Genomic DNA, 15,095 nt, shown 5'->3' with positions numbered 1-15,095 from the left:
TTTGGGGGTGGGCTGGGGAGGCAGCTGGAAGGACAGGAGGTTGTGCTGTATCCTCATGAATCCCCCATTTATTAGTCAATCGGTCATGCAGTTTTCATTTATTTGTCCATTTATTGCACAAATCTTTCCTGAGCTGGCAACGAGCCAGGCACTGGTAATATACATTGAAGAATAAGACCACCTTGATCCCTGCCCTGTGGCTCTCCTGGTCCCAGTCCAGCACCTGTAACAGGTAACGGAGGCCTTGATCGCTGAACGCGGCTTAGAGAATTGGGGCTCTGTTCTTGGATAATCCAGGTGCTTTTTGTTTGTTCTGAATATTTTTTTGGTCATCAGCGCCTTTGGCAGAGCTTGGACAGGCCCTGGGAGAGTAGAACACACTCACGTCCGTTGACTTTGACACTCGAGAAGCACTCTCGAGGAGACATGGTTAAATAACAGGGGAAAAGGGATCACCTGGCAGAGGAGTTGGTCACAGTTATGGCTATTTCGTTACTTCTTGTATTATGTTCCGCTCTCCTTAATGTGCTTTTACAGACCCAGGACCAAGGTGCACTTGGGCAGACTGTAGATTTTCAGGGTGAATGCAGAGACTCAATTAAAACGCAGGTGAGCGTCATAGAGCGCCAGTCGTCGTTAGGTTAGAGCAAGGCTATAGAAAGTTCTTGCGGGGGCAGAGCTCTTGTTTTCTTGGTATATACTGTTAACGTCTGTAAAAATTAATTTGGTTGTTACTCGTTCACTGTCCATATTTCCATAACTGAGTTTTTCTGCTCAGGAAAGGTGATGGGCATCCAATGTGGAGAGCACAGACCTAGGTTCTTATGGGTTGGTTCTTGAACCAGTCCCTACCTCTCTGTGCTTTCCGAGTGCAGAAGGAGCCCCTGCAGCCTCCCAGCCAGTATATTCCTCTGGGAATATACCTTTTAGTTAGCTGTTATCCTCATTTTACAAAGGCGCCAGCTGAACTCAGAGAGCTTAAATGACTTGTCTGAAGCCACAGTTAGGGTGAGACGGGGCTGGGATTTGAACCCAGATTTGTCTAACTCCAGAACCCACATTCTTCCCACCTAAGAACATGACCTCAGCTGGAGTGGGATGTCACCAAGAAAGGTCTGCATAAGTCTAGGCCCTTCCTTCTCTCCTTCCTTTTTATCCTCCCTCCCTTTCACTCTTGCTTGCTTTTTTCTTTCCTTCTTTTCTCCCTCCTCTTTATGCATTGAATTAATATGATCTTAACCCTTTATATGTACCAAACTTGGGGTAAAATATACATTTTTTAAATCCTAGTCTTGAAGGATAAAAGTGTTAGTCCGGGTATTAAATAAGTGATCCTTGGCAATGCATGATGAAAAGTTCTGTATAGACAAGAGCATGGAGAAGGTAATTGAGAGCCAAGGTGGGACAGTGGTGAGGAGTTTGCCTGACAGCATTTGCAGTGACCCAGCGGGGTCAGCGGCAAGACTTGTTCAGCGAGACGGTGAACTGTCCAGTTCCTAGAGTCCAGAGGGAGGCTTTGCTGTCAGGGAGAGGCTTGCAAACAATCAACAGAAGGTGGCAGAAGGCCCAGGGAGCCCTGGGAGCCTCTCACAGGGGCAGAGTGAAGACTTCTTCAGGGAGCTGTCTGCTGTCTTTGAGACTCAAGTCCCCAGCTGACGATGCCCACACTTCCTTCCACAGCAAAGGATGTGCGGCTTTTCTCGAAGTCCCAGAGCCCCTCCCGAAGCAGTCCTCTTGTTGGGATCCCCTGGTAGAGATGCAGTCCAGTGGTTAAACCCCAGAAAGCTGAAATGCTAGGCCTTTTCCTTCCCTTCTTACCGATGTACTCTGTCACCTTGAGCCTGTCTCTTCAGCCCCCTTGGCCTTCCTGGTGATTGGTGGGGTGACTTCAGGGATGTCAGAGTCAGTGCACAGCCGTACCCTCATCAACTCCCAAATGAGCTGTGACATGGACTTGCAGGAAGAGGAGAGGAATCCAAGGCTCAAGGACATGCAGCTTCGTACTGAACGACTTGGGCAATCAGACAGGATCTTAAAATTCACTCCAGGTCGGCTTGCAAGTCAAAACACTGCTGCTTTGGTCTCATCAAGACTTGACTGTGTAGTATTAATTACTTAACTAATTAACCCATTCGTTCAATACAGATCCATCGAACACTTTCCTCTTTCCTAGACAATGGAGATACAATGGGGGACAAAATAAACATACTCACTACCCTCATGAATCTTACTAGTGAGAGACAGATATTAATGAATGATCGCAGCAGGATATCACTAACACACTGTGTTCAGTACAAAGAAAGGGGAAGTAGAAGGAGCTATGAGAGGGTACCTGCGGGGGAGGGGTCCAGCCTTGAGAGGCAAGGGGACAGGGGAGGGAAGGCTTCCCTTGGGAAATGATATTTGAGCTGATGTGTGAAGAATGAGAAGAGCATGTCTGCCAGAAGGTCATCTGAATGCCACAGAGTGGGGGCTTATTCTGGGCAGGAGTGCGTGACCCCGGCCCTGCTCTGCCCCGGGGTTCAACGCTTTGATGTGTCTGCCCCAGCGTTCTCCGAGGATCACAGCAGTCCTAGAGCCTGCATCCTTCCTGTACGACCCCCTCCCCAAGCTGCACAGGAACGAGTCAGAGGTTGTAACAGTAGAGCCTTGGGGCTACTTGATGTCCCAAGTGGAAGAGACCACAGAGGTCACGGCACCTAAATCTGTCACTTACACAGATGAGGAAATACAGGCTCAGAGAGCTTAAGTAACCTGCCAAAGATCGCACAGCTGGTGAGTTCGGAGCCAGCATTTAAGCCCTTGTCTGACTTCAGTGCTCGTGGTCTGAGAGCGTGAATCTTGGTTAGACCTAACATCAATTCACGCCCTTACTAGCTGGGTGTTCTTACGTAACTTATTTTATCTTTTCCGCTCCATCCCCCAAGGCTTCAGTGTTTATCTAGAAAGAATCTCTGGAAGGATTTAAAATCACACACACCTGAGTATGTACACACGCATAGAAAGTTTGACATACAGGAATTTCTTCTCTTTAGAGAGTGTGAGGAAGGCAGTAGCTTCCTGGATGTTGGAGTGATGTGCAGTAAGGAGTAGAGGCCTGGGTCATCTCCACTGGGCATTCTAGAGCCTCAGTCTTTCACATCCATTGTCACCTGCTTTTTTTTTTTTTAACATCTTTATTGGAGTATAATTGCTTTACAGTGGTGTGTTAGTTTCTGCTGTATAACAAAGTGAATGAGCTATACGGACACATATATCCCCATATCCCCTCCATTGTCACCTGCTTACCCAAGACCGTTGCGGTTTGGACATGTGGCGTGTTGGTTGTGGAAGAGCATTCAAGCATATTTTCTGCTTATGTTTAGAAATCATCAGAGCCTGTCTTTTGGTGTAAATCCCATTAAAAGTAGGAGTGTGGTTGGAGTGAAAACAAGTGGATTCACATAAAATGGGCCAGGTGGCTGGCCTCTCACCCCCAGGGCTGTGTCTGGGCAGGGGAGATGAGAACCATGTCTGTTTGGGAGCCTCTTGGGTTTGCATTTATGTTACTCCAGTCACATCCTTCACAGCTGAGCCCACAGCAGGACTGCACAGAAGTGATGGTGTGTCTTGGTGGAGGTATACTTGGCAGAGAGGAGGAGATGGACTAGAGCAGCTTGAAGAAGAAGATGCCCTCAGAACAGCCTCAGCCTCCTCCTGTATCACCCCACTAAATTTATTTAAAGTGAGCTTTTAATTGAAATTGTTCAAGGTATTCAGAAACAAAGTTGAATGAGGTAGTCCCTAGGTCACTATTTGATGGGGGACCAGTTGGGTAAAAGCAGAGGAAGAAAGGCTATAGGATGGGGAGGGATAGGGGATGGTGAGAGGACTGGAGGACAGCCTCCTGACTCTGCTTGTGATGTGTAGGGAAAACGCCTGCAGGAGGTGATGCTTGACTTGAATCTTTAAGGACCAGGAGAAGTTGGCCAGGGAGAGGAGGGACATGGAGAGAGAAGAACATGCCAGGTGGGAAGGAGCCAGGGTCCAAGGCGTGGAGACAGGAAGGTGCGTATGGTAGTTTCTCTTTCAGGTCACTATACCTGGAACAGAGCATGGTAGAAAGCGAGGCTAGGAAGTGGGCAGTGCTCACTGACGAAGGTCCTATATGATCTTCTACAGCATGGAATGTGGAGGGGCGGGACAAGCCTGGAGGTAGGGGAACCGGGTAGAAGGTCATGTTGCTCCAACAGTTGATGAGAACCAAAAGTAACTTAGGAGTTAGAGGAAGGTACCTATTCAGAGGCTATCTTTAAAGATAACAGTTTTTCTTTTATATAGAGGTATGCAGTCTTTACAAAATATGTATGTTTTAAAAGACAAAAATTTACTTGTAATTCCACCATCTAGTAATACCCATGGTTAACATTTCCATATGGGCCCTTCTGATTTCTTAATGAGTATATACTTTACACAAGTTTTTCCTTAAACTGGATCATAATGCTTATGCTGTTTTGTAACCTGTTGAAACTATTTAACAGATAAATCATCAGGACTTGGGGACCAAATGGATGTGGCCAAGGGGAGAGGGACAAGAGTAGGATGACACCCAGGTTTCTGACGTGGACATCTGGGTGGATGGTGGTGCCAGTCATTGAGGTGGAAAGTTCAGGAGAAAAATAGGTCTGGGAGGAAGGAGAGGGATGATTTCAGCTTTGAAAATGGTAACTTTGAAAAGCCTTTTGGACACGCAGGTAGGGACATTCAGCAAGAGTTGGCTAGAATGGGCTCAGCGGATCGAAGCTCTAGGTGCGGGAGTGGATGTAGATGGTTACTGAAGCTGTGAGGAGAGAAGGAATCCCCAGGGGGAAAATCATACGTTCAAGAGGGAGGTGAGGGAGGAGAGCCTGTGAAGGCTGCTGAGAGAGAGTGGGTAAAGAAGTTTCCCACCTCTTGAAAGGAAGTACAGAAGAGCCTTCATCAGATTTAGCAGTGCAGAAGCCACGGGCAAGAGCGGTTTCAGTGGGTGGCTGGATTGAAATCAGACTGCAATGGTTGAATCATTGTGTAATACTCCTCAAAGAAGCTTCGCTCTTATGGGAAAGCAAGATAAAGGGTTGTAGCTAGAAGGAGCTGTGGAGCTGGGATGTTGGCTATTGTTTAGAATGAAATCGTTTATGGAAGTGGCTGCTGGGAGTTGAGAATGCATCTCTCAGGGATTGAGGAGAGGCAGGGACGGTCACGTGGCTGGAGCATCGTGGCGGGGGGTGGGGGGTAATGACAGTCAAGGTGGGCAGGACAGAGAGGGTCGGGGAATGGCACATTCATGAAGGGATCTGGAATCCTTGCCAAGACACGAGCACTTCTTCCCTCAGTGGATAACTGGGAAGCACTGCAGTCAGGGGTGTGTCTGTCCTGGGTGTTGTCCTAGTCGCCCCCCACATTTGTGCACTGATTTTTTTTTTTTTTTTTTTTTTTTTTTTTTGCGGTACGTGGGCCTCTCACTGTTGTGGCCGCTCCCGTTGCGGAGCACAGGCTCCGGACGCGCAGGCTCAGCGGCCATGGCTCACGGGCCCAGCCGCTCCGCGGCATGTGGGATCTTCCCGGACCGGGGCACAAACCTGCGTCCCCTGCCGTGGCAGGCGGACTCTCAACCACTGCGCCACCAGGGAAGCCCTTGTGCACTGATTTCATGTTTGAAACTGCTTTCACAGCATTGCCTCTTTATCATCCACAATGGCTCTGCGAAGTGAATATCCTTATCCCCGTCCTATGGGTGAGCACCTGAGGCTTAGAAATACAAATGATTCACCCAAGGTCCCACAGCCAGCGAATGGGCACCTGAGTCCTCAGCCACAGCATATGGCCTCTCCTGCTGGAATTACAGCCTCATCTGCCTCCAGTCACAAATGGCATCCCCTCCTGAGAGGTCCTTCTAGGCAGAACATTTGGAGGATGCCCAGAATTTGGTACCCATGTCTGATTCTGGCCCATAAAGGAATTGCACGTTATCTTTAAAGCGGAAGAGCTGGACGGATGAGCTCTCTGACCCCTTCTCCTCTCGCCCGGTGTGTGTGAGGCATCCTTGTCAGTTCAGCCCTGAGCACTGGTATCCTGGAAGGCGAGAGACTACATTTCACATCCTTGGGGCCCAGCTTGGGAGAGAGCAAAGCACATTCAGGAAGAGAGAGACCCCCCTCCAGCTTCCAAGCTCAGAACCAAGTACCCTGCTGGCTTTCAACGCCACGCTGGCAGAACGGCCCGTTTAGGTTCAAAGAGAAAAGGGCTTTAGAAGGCTTAGATTCAAGGCTCATAAGCTTTGGACATCGAATAGCTCTTACCAATGACATTTTGATGAATTAAGTATAAATGAAGCTGAAATACCTCATTCCATTTCCCCTCCTGGTTCCCTGGGAGAAAGGATTGTGGAGAGAGTTTGCCAGAGACTTGGTAGGGTGGGCTGTCTGTGGCCTTAATCCACTGGGAAAGTTGTCCAGAGCCATCTTCCTGAACGAAAAAAAAAATAAAAATACAACTAGTCCCCTGGGATTCCTTTTCACCTTGAAGCCAGAGACTATTTTAACTGCAAATAGGTCATAGAATTCTATTCTTTAAAATCAAGGTACAGATCCAGGGACTAAAACTGCAAGCTCGACTCTTTCCGCATGTGACGGCCAGACTCAGGGACGGCTTTCTTCTCCTCCTTAAAGCCTGGTCTCTGCATTTACTCAAATAGGAAGAGGTGAACTCCAATTTTAATTCAACAATTCATTCATTCCTTCATTCAGTCATCAAAGTGCTCCCTTTCTGACAAGCACCATGTGGATGTGAGGGGTTGCTGGTAAGGAATTCAGGATCTACTCAAAGAGGCAAACCAAGAACTCCCGTACAGTGTGATACATGCTCTATTAGTAATATTAATAATGATGAGAATAACGATGGCTGACATTTACTAAGTGTTTCCTGTGGGCCAGGCACTGTTTTCAGTGCTTGACTATACTAACTCATCTAGTCCTCACAATAACCAAATGTTGCAGGTGAGGAAACTGAGTCGCAAAGCAGATAAGGAACCCGTTCACGGTCACGTGGGTAGTGAGTGGCAGCGGTAGGTCTGGTGGAAGCACTGTCAAGGTATGTACAGATATGGACAGGGAAGGGCTCACCCAGGAAAGGACCACTGAACAGAGTACTGAGGATGGAGAAGCATCATCTCAGTAGAAAAGAATATTCTAGGTGCAGCAAAGGCTGAGATCATGCCAGGCAGTGTGAGTGGTTCTCTGCAGCTGGTGTCAGGTGCTGCAGGGAGTGGAGGAGAGGAGTGCTGTAGGCAGGGGCCAATCGTGACAGGATTTAAATGGTTGGATACTTAAACTATGTCCAGAGAGCTAATGGGGAGCTGTTGAAGAGTGAGGTGGTCTGTTTGTTTTATTCCAGGAGGGGAAGAGTGGCGTAATTGGCGTTGATTCCGGAAGGTTAGTCCGACAGGGAGAGGGGGATGGATTGGAGGTGGGAACACCAGATGCAGGTATACTCATCAGAGGATGGTCCAGTGATGCAGGGGGACGGGATGGGGCCCGAAGGAAGGCAATGGCGGTGAGGATGCGCGGGAGAAAATGGCGACGGTGTGGGGTCTCAGCGTTTAATTCTAGGACCTACTGCGTGAGGGAGCCCCCCTTTCCCGGAGACTTTTAAGCATGGGTTCAGCTCATCCTGCCTCTCGGGAGAAGAGGGAGGGCTGTTTGACTCCGAGCAAGGTCCTTCCTGGAATGGCTTCTCGAGGGATGCATGTCAAGCAGTGGTCCCTGCATACCACCCCCCAAGACCTGGGAAGGGAGGAAATCCATCTTGTCTGGTTCATTATCCACAGGCTGTCGTCCTTGAGAATAAAAGGGCCAGAGCCCTGGGCTGCATCTTGGACCACAACCGCCTTTGCTGTCCATCTCTCATCAGACCCTCCCTTTACAACTCTTTGCCTCATTTTGAGTTCTCAGAGGTTCTTTTCTGTCACTTGAGTCCTTTCACCCACCTGATCAAAAGCCAATAAAGGCAGTTTGGAGACTGCAGCCGCACAGCCTTTCTTCTGAGATGACTGTGTCTGCTGCCGCCCATGCAGCTGGGCTCTGCTGTCTGCCTCTGTGACTGCTCCCCTCTCTCTGCATTCAGGGGTGAGGTGCACAGCCCCCAGAAGACTGTGGCTGGGCCTCTGGAGCCTCAGCCTGCGATGATTGTGAACCTCCCTACCTGTCTATCACCAGCTTTCAGTGAAGGGCTCCGCCATGGGCCTTCAGATTTTCTTTTTCCTCTCCATTCCCATGGCTTTGTAGAGAATTAGAATGGGGGTGTCCTCTGCTGAAGGCACCTCTTCCTTGTTCAAAGCTGAGCCCCCAGGAAGGAGAGGGGGCCGGTGATGGCTACTGACCAAGGGCCAGGCACTAGGCAGGAGCTCTAGACATACTATTTCATTTATCTGTGCATGGCGGGGATTGTGACTCCATTTTCCAGATGAAATGGAGGCTCAGAGAGTCAGCAATTAACCCAAGCTCAGACTCACAGCAAGCGGCCAGAGCCCAGACTCATACCCTATTCAGACCCCTGTCTTGTGCTCGTCTTACTGCATCACCAGGGGCGTGTGAGAACTGGTGGCTGGAGCGGAGAGTGATTTTGGTTCAGCCTTCCTGTCCTCTGCGTCTACTTGCTAGGAGAATAGAGAGGAAGGAATAGGCTGGACCAGGAGAATGGCAAAAAGAGAGGAGGTTCTGGGTGGCCAGTGTGAGAGGGTCACATGGATTACACTTACATCCTCAACCCTGTTATCCAGGAAGTGGGTGTTATAACTACTTCCTTTTTTTTTTTTTTTTTTTTTTTTTTTTTTTTTTTTTTTTTTGCTGTACGTGGGCCTCTCACTGCTGTGGCCTCTCCTGTTGCGGAACACAGGCTCCGGGTGCACAGGCCTAGTGGCCATGGCTCACGGGCCCAGCCACTCTGTGGCATGTGGGATCTTCCCGGACCGGGGCACAAACCCATGTCCCCTGCATCAGCAGGCGGACTCTCAACAACTGCGCCACCAGGGAAGCCCACTACTTCCTTTTTATAGACCAAGAATGCACAGCCCCAGAGAGGCCGGCACCTGGAAGTGCCAGGATTTGAAGCCAGGTCCCTTTCCTCTAGGAGCTGTCCAGCAAGAAGGGCAGACAGACGGACGGAAATTATTTTAACCCAGGGTTGTACAGGATAAGTGCTCTGTTACAAATACAAACTTCATCATATATAAAGAGCAGAGTAGGAGGCAGAAATTACTTCTGAACGGGGACCTCCGGGACGGGTTCTTAGTGGCAGTGAGGCCACCAGCTCCTTGCAGGCAAGCACAGTATCTTATTCATCCTGATATCCATGTGCACCTAACACAGTGCCTGGGACACGGGCAGGTGTTAACAGCGAGTTCCCTCGGATCGTACAGAGCAAGGCACCAGCTGATAAGCATGCCTTGAATACACTTAGGGAGTTCATTCCTCAGCAGGTTTCCATCAACCCAACTGTCAACCCGAGGCGTAGAAAACAGGGCCGTCAACGGATTAATCCATCAGCAGGTAGCAATTTAACACAGTGAGCCAGCGACTGTGCTGGAGGTGTGGGGTCAAAGGACAGATGAGACTTGCTGCTGTCTTTGAGAGCTTACAGATGAGGTGGTATGGAGGTAGGCAGAGGATAGACACGTAAAAGAAACGTGTGCTCTAGTGTGGGCATGAGAGAGGTGAGCAGGTTGCCGGGGGAGCCCTAAGCAGGGCAGGACCAAGGAAAGACATTGTACATCGCCTGTGAGGGTGCACAGCTTAAATCCTCATCTCCCAGGAAGCAGTGTCAAGCCGCTTCCCTCCCCAGGATCATAGCGCATGAGGCTCAGAGAAGGTGAGCCACAGACTCAGGAAAAGAGAGCAGAGCCTTTGCCTGGCTGTCCTTAGACCCCCGTGAGTGTTCTTTTCCGCTAAAGAAGTTGATATGGATGGGAATCCCAGGGGGCTTTGGAGTTCATTTATGTTCAGAGCTACCCCAGCAGCTCCAGACTGGGAACTCCTCCAAACGCCATGGGTGTCTAGAAGCAGCCTGGGAAATTTGTCAAAAGGTTCGCTTCTTGGGAATTATTTCCGCCTTCCCTGCCGAGTACCAGCTGTTGAGGGGAGTGAGGGTCTGCTAGGGAAATGAAAATGGATTAATTAAGGCATCTGAAAGCCTTCTGAGAGATTGGCTTGCTGTGACACGGAAGAGACAGGCAGTAGGGAATTGATTTGGGGCCAGGGTAGGGAAGGAAGCTATGGAAAGTGGTACCTTAATATCTCCTAAGAATCCTCTGGTCCTGATTGCTCACCTCACATGGAGAGGTGAGGTGTCACCTGCAAGCTCAGCCATGCACCAGGCTGTGGTCTGAGGTCAGGGGTCGTTTCAAGAGGTCCAGTTCAGCACGTGGACACTTAACCTCTGTCTTGTTCCCCAAAGCACCCAGTAATTCAGCTGCTGGTTATTCTCCAAAGCCTGAGTCTCTAATGTTGCTAACCCTGGTTCTTGCACTGTCCCCTGCCCCAGGGGTAAGGATCCTGTTCCCGAACCTGGGGCCAGGCCCTATTAATACTACTTATGTGCTTCCCATCCTCGGGCAATATTCCTTGGCCCTACATGCATTGATTCAACATTGGTTGTGACTTCAGGTTGAACAGGACCCAGGTTTTACTTTCACTGGGCTCATATTCTACCTACATAGAGACTCCAAGGCTGGTTGTGCAGGTTGTATACAGTACAAGGGGTGAGTGGGGCCTGAAACCTGCCTCACGCTGCTTACCAAGCATGTGCTCTGGTTTGGGGCTCTATCCACCTGTCAATTTTCTTCCTTCAAAGATACCTTTAGTTCGCCAAGTTGTGTGCCCACTAAGTCTGCTAGGAGGATCAATTCCTATAATTTGTACAATGGCTTCTACTCTACTAGGAATGAGCCCTAGTGTATAAAAATTATGAGACCACAGCATGTGATATAAGCAAAATGGAATCATACACAAAATTTTATGGGGACAGAGGAAAAAAGAAATAATTCAGCTCCAGAGCTAGGCAAGGCTTTAGAACAGAGTTAACAATAATGATAGCTACTGTTTACTGAGTACCTACTACCTGCCAGGCATTTCTCACGCATCATTTCCTCTCTTACAAATAAATGTCATCATTCTCCGTTTACAATGAGGATGCTGAGGTTAACTCCATGTTAACAGAGAGACGAACTCAGGGTCACACAGCTAACAAGTGACTGAACTGGAATTCAAAGCCAAGCCTGTCATCAAAGTCCACGGTCATTCTAACATACTGTGGTGCCTCTAAGGGAAGTTACAGTCAAGTTGGACCTTGACGGATAAGTAGGAATTTGACAAGCCTCAAGATGGAAAGAGCTGCAGGCAGAGGGAACTGTGTGGGCAAAGACACGGAGTTTGAAATATATGACAGGTGTAAGGAATACGAATAGTGCGACCTCTCTGCATCTTAGGGTGAAGTGAGGCCGGTTGCTTGAGGTGATGCTGGAGAGAGAGTCTGGGACAGATTGTGAAGATCATTGCAGGGAGATGGGACCATATTTTAAAGCTAGTAGGGAGTGGCTGGAGTCTCTTTCAGTGGGGCAGTGGTATGATTAGATCTTTGGTTTGGAAATCGATTCTAGAACAGTGGCTCTCAAAGTGTGGTTCTTGAACCAGCAGCATCGGGATCACCTAGGACTTGTCAGAAACCCCAATTCTGGGGTCCCATCCAGACCTACTGAATCAGACACTCTGGAGTGGGGCCCAGCAATGTGCATTTTCACAGGCCCTCCAGGTGGCTGTGTTGCATGTCCAAGCAAGCTCGAGGACCACAGGTGCCCTTGGCATCCGCTAAACTGGATGGATGCACTGGGGAGGAGCTAGGAGCAGTGAGGCCAGTGCAGAAACTACTGAGTAATTCCAGGGAAGACTTGAGTGATGCCAGCAGCAGTCAGGTCCGAGTGGCAGTGATGGATTACACAGGAATTTCAGAGGTAAAATGGGTGGGGCTTGCTTATGGAATGGAGAGAGAGCAGGGAGGTGGTATGGCGGGGGCAGAGGGGAGACTCTGGCTGACTCCTGGTCTCGGTTTTGGAGGACAGGCGCCTGGTAGAGTCATGGACTGAGAAACAGTCCCTGGAAAAAGAGAAGCTTTAGACGGCAAAGACGCAGTTGATGACGTGGGTCTGAAGTGCCGGCGGGACTTGGAGGTAGAGGAATACAGTATGTGGGGAAAGGTGGGTGAGGAAGGCCAGCGAGAGGGCAGAGCTGGGCCTGAGTTCCGTTTGGGGGTCGTCAGGGTGCAGATGGTAGTGAAATGGGGGGGGCGCTGAGCGTTCTCACCTATCCTTCACCCCATACCCCCTGCCGGCCCCCCACGTGCAGATCCCTGCCCTCTGTGTGGGCTTGGACAAGCCACTCAGTGTTTCTGACCCACCCCACTCCACGTCTTCATCCTCAAAATGGACACAAGCATCCACCCCCGGGTTATTATGAGAAATCAATGAACTATAGTCTCCTTGTTGTCCCTGGCATGTAGTGACTCTCAGAGAGAGGCAGCCCTGTCCTCTCCTTCCCTGCCATCTGTTACCCAGCTTTCCACCTAAGGCTTTGCTTGCACTTCCTCTCCAGGCCTAAAGCCCAGTTCCTCAGCTCCCCCTCCATCCATTCCCCAGGCACACACATACACAGGCCTGCCTGTCCACCTGCTTCCATGAGACGTACTCTTCCAGGGCCAGGTCCTTCCTCTCCCAGGCTGGCCTGGGTTAATCCCTCCTTGCCACACCTGTCTAGACACTACAAAAGTGTAATCGATCAATACAAAACTGAAGCACCACGTGTCTGGTTGTGTTCCTGCGGAGCGAGCTCCAGCTGCCTTCTAAAGGTTGTCTGCAGCGGTGGCGGCTTGCCGGGCTTCTCTGACCCCCTGTCCTTACACTCTGCAGGAAAAGGGGGCACAAGGTGCAGGAATTCCCTCCAGAGGGATGGTCTCTGGGTCATCTCTTGGGGGAGAAGTCACCTCTGTTAGGTAACAAGGTGGTGGCATTGATGGCAAGTGTCCTTTTTTTTTTTTTTTTTTGCGGTACACAGACCTCTCACTGCCGTGGCCTCTCACGTTGCAGAGCACAGCCTCCGGATGCGCAGGCTCAGCGGCCATGGCTCATGGGCCCAGCCGCTCCTTAGCATGTGGGATCCTCCCGGACCGGGGCACGAACCCGTGTCCCCTGCATCGGCAGGCGGACTCCCAACCACTGCGCCACCACGGAAGCCCCAAGTGTCCTCTTGATCTTAGAAAAAAAATACCTTGAGTTGGAAATCTGGGTCTATCCCTGGCTTTACGCTGGTGGCTGAATCTCCCTGGGCTACCATTTGCTCACCTGCTCAGTGAGCAACACGCTCTGCCTTCACCAGCCACTATTTCACCAACATCCCTACAATCCGGAGAAATGACTAAGAGCTCACAAGGGCCTGCATCTCCCATCGCTGGCCCCTCACTCTCTAGCCTTTTCTTTGTTCCTTGTACATAGTATGCCTAGTTCCAGCATACGGTGTGTACACTTGCTCTTCCTTCTAGCAAAAACTTCTTTCCCCAAGTCTCCAGTCTACTCTTTTTACCTTGTTATCTAGGTCTAATCCAGATATCACCTCCTCCAAGAAGCATTCTTTCTCTGCCACCCTAAGGGACCTCCGTTCTCTCTCTGAATCTCTCTCTACCACATTACCTTGTTGTATGACCTTCAAAGAAGCTATCACCAACGGAAATCACCTTTCTTATTATGAGACTAGAATGTAAGTTCTCTGAGATCAGGAACTACATTTGTCTTGTTCATCTGTATGCCGGTGGCACCTGGAACAGGCCCCAGCATACACAGCACTCAGAAATTATGGGATAGATGGATGGATAGATGAATGGGTGGATGGATAGATGAATTGGTGGTTGGTTGGATGGATGGATGGATGGGTAGATGGATGGGATGCTTTGAAGACATGTGTAAAAGAATTAACCACTATAGCCCTTGAGTCCAAGGACCTCAGAGCCTGGACAGAACATCTCAATGCCAGAATCAGTTGTAGGTTTTCAGATGATCCCTTTGACTGGTAACAGGGAAAACACACCAGTGGCCCACAAGTGCTGGTGCATTCAGCAGGCTGGGGCAGCAGGAGATGACATTTCCCCTGGGCCTGTCCTCCCAGGGCAGCCACGGGGCCTGAACACGCTTCCTGGACATCCCTGCTTCCCTTCCTGGCTCTGCCTTCCCCGTGTCCCCACAGCTGGGCCCTCAGCTCACCCCTGTATGCTCAATCCTGCCCCACTTCCCAGACCTACATTGCCTTGAGAAAGAAGAGCTTAAGCCACCTCACCCCTCGTTCCTCTCCCCATGGGGTGGGAATTCCCGGGGTGAGCTGTCTGACTCTAAAGTTGACCCTGTCTTCTATCTTGCCCCCCAAGTCACATCCCCCTTTCTTCACTCTTTAAGTTAGTCGGCCTAACTGGGTGTCTGCTCAGCCTGCATCACACACACGTTTATCCTCCATCTGCCTTTGGAATAAAGCTTCCCCCTTGTGCTTGCCAGCTTTATTTCCTCGAGTATGTGTGTTGGTGGAGGGGTGACACCATGAACGCCATGCAGCGGGAGCCCGGATCGCCTATCTGGACGTCTGAGTCACCTCCCCTGAGACTCTTGTGTGCTGTGCTCAACCCCCTGTGACTCTCTAGGCTGACCTTGTGCCTGTCCCTTGACTGATTTTGCACTAAAGATAGTCATGAGCACTGTTTATTGAGCACTTACTACGTGCCAGATGCAGTGCTACTGATTGCTTTACAAATATTACCTCATTTAATGGTCAAAGAACCTTACAAGGTAAAGTATTCTTATCGCCATTTTATAGATCAGGAAACAGGCTCTGAGGTTCACTTGTCCAAGGTCATGGGGCTGAGAAGTGACAGAATCAGACTCCAAAATCAAATGCGTCCGTAATATGTCCCCTTAAGTACTGTGGGGAGCTGCCCTGAACACATGCCATGCTTTGCTCACCTAGCAATCTCTTGGTCATCAGATCCTGCAA

General features: G+C 49.9%; 1 protein-coding gene across 1 annotated transcript in view; it reads left to right on the top strand.

The window, feature by feature from the left end:
* Window positions 1-15,095, top strand: part of GRIK4 (glutamate ionotropic receptor kainate type subunit 4) — a 307,625-nt gene that overhangs the window by 233,351 nt on the left and 59,179 nt on the right. The window lies entirely within an intron of this gene.

Source organism: Phocoena sinus, chromosome 8, assembly GCF_008692025.1.
Source record: "Phocoena sinus isolate mPhoSin1 chromosome 8, mPhoSin1.pri, whole genome shotgun sequence".
Lineage (NCBI taxonomy): Eukaryota > Metazoa > Chordata > Mammalia > Artiodactyla > Phocoenidae > Phocoena > Phocoena sinus.
The sequence above is the reverse complement of the archived record's forward strand: the minus strand, read 5'-3'. Positions and strand labels throughout refer to the sequence as shown.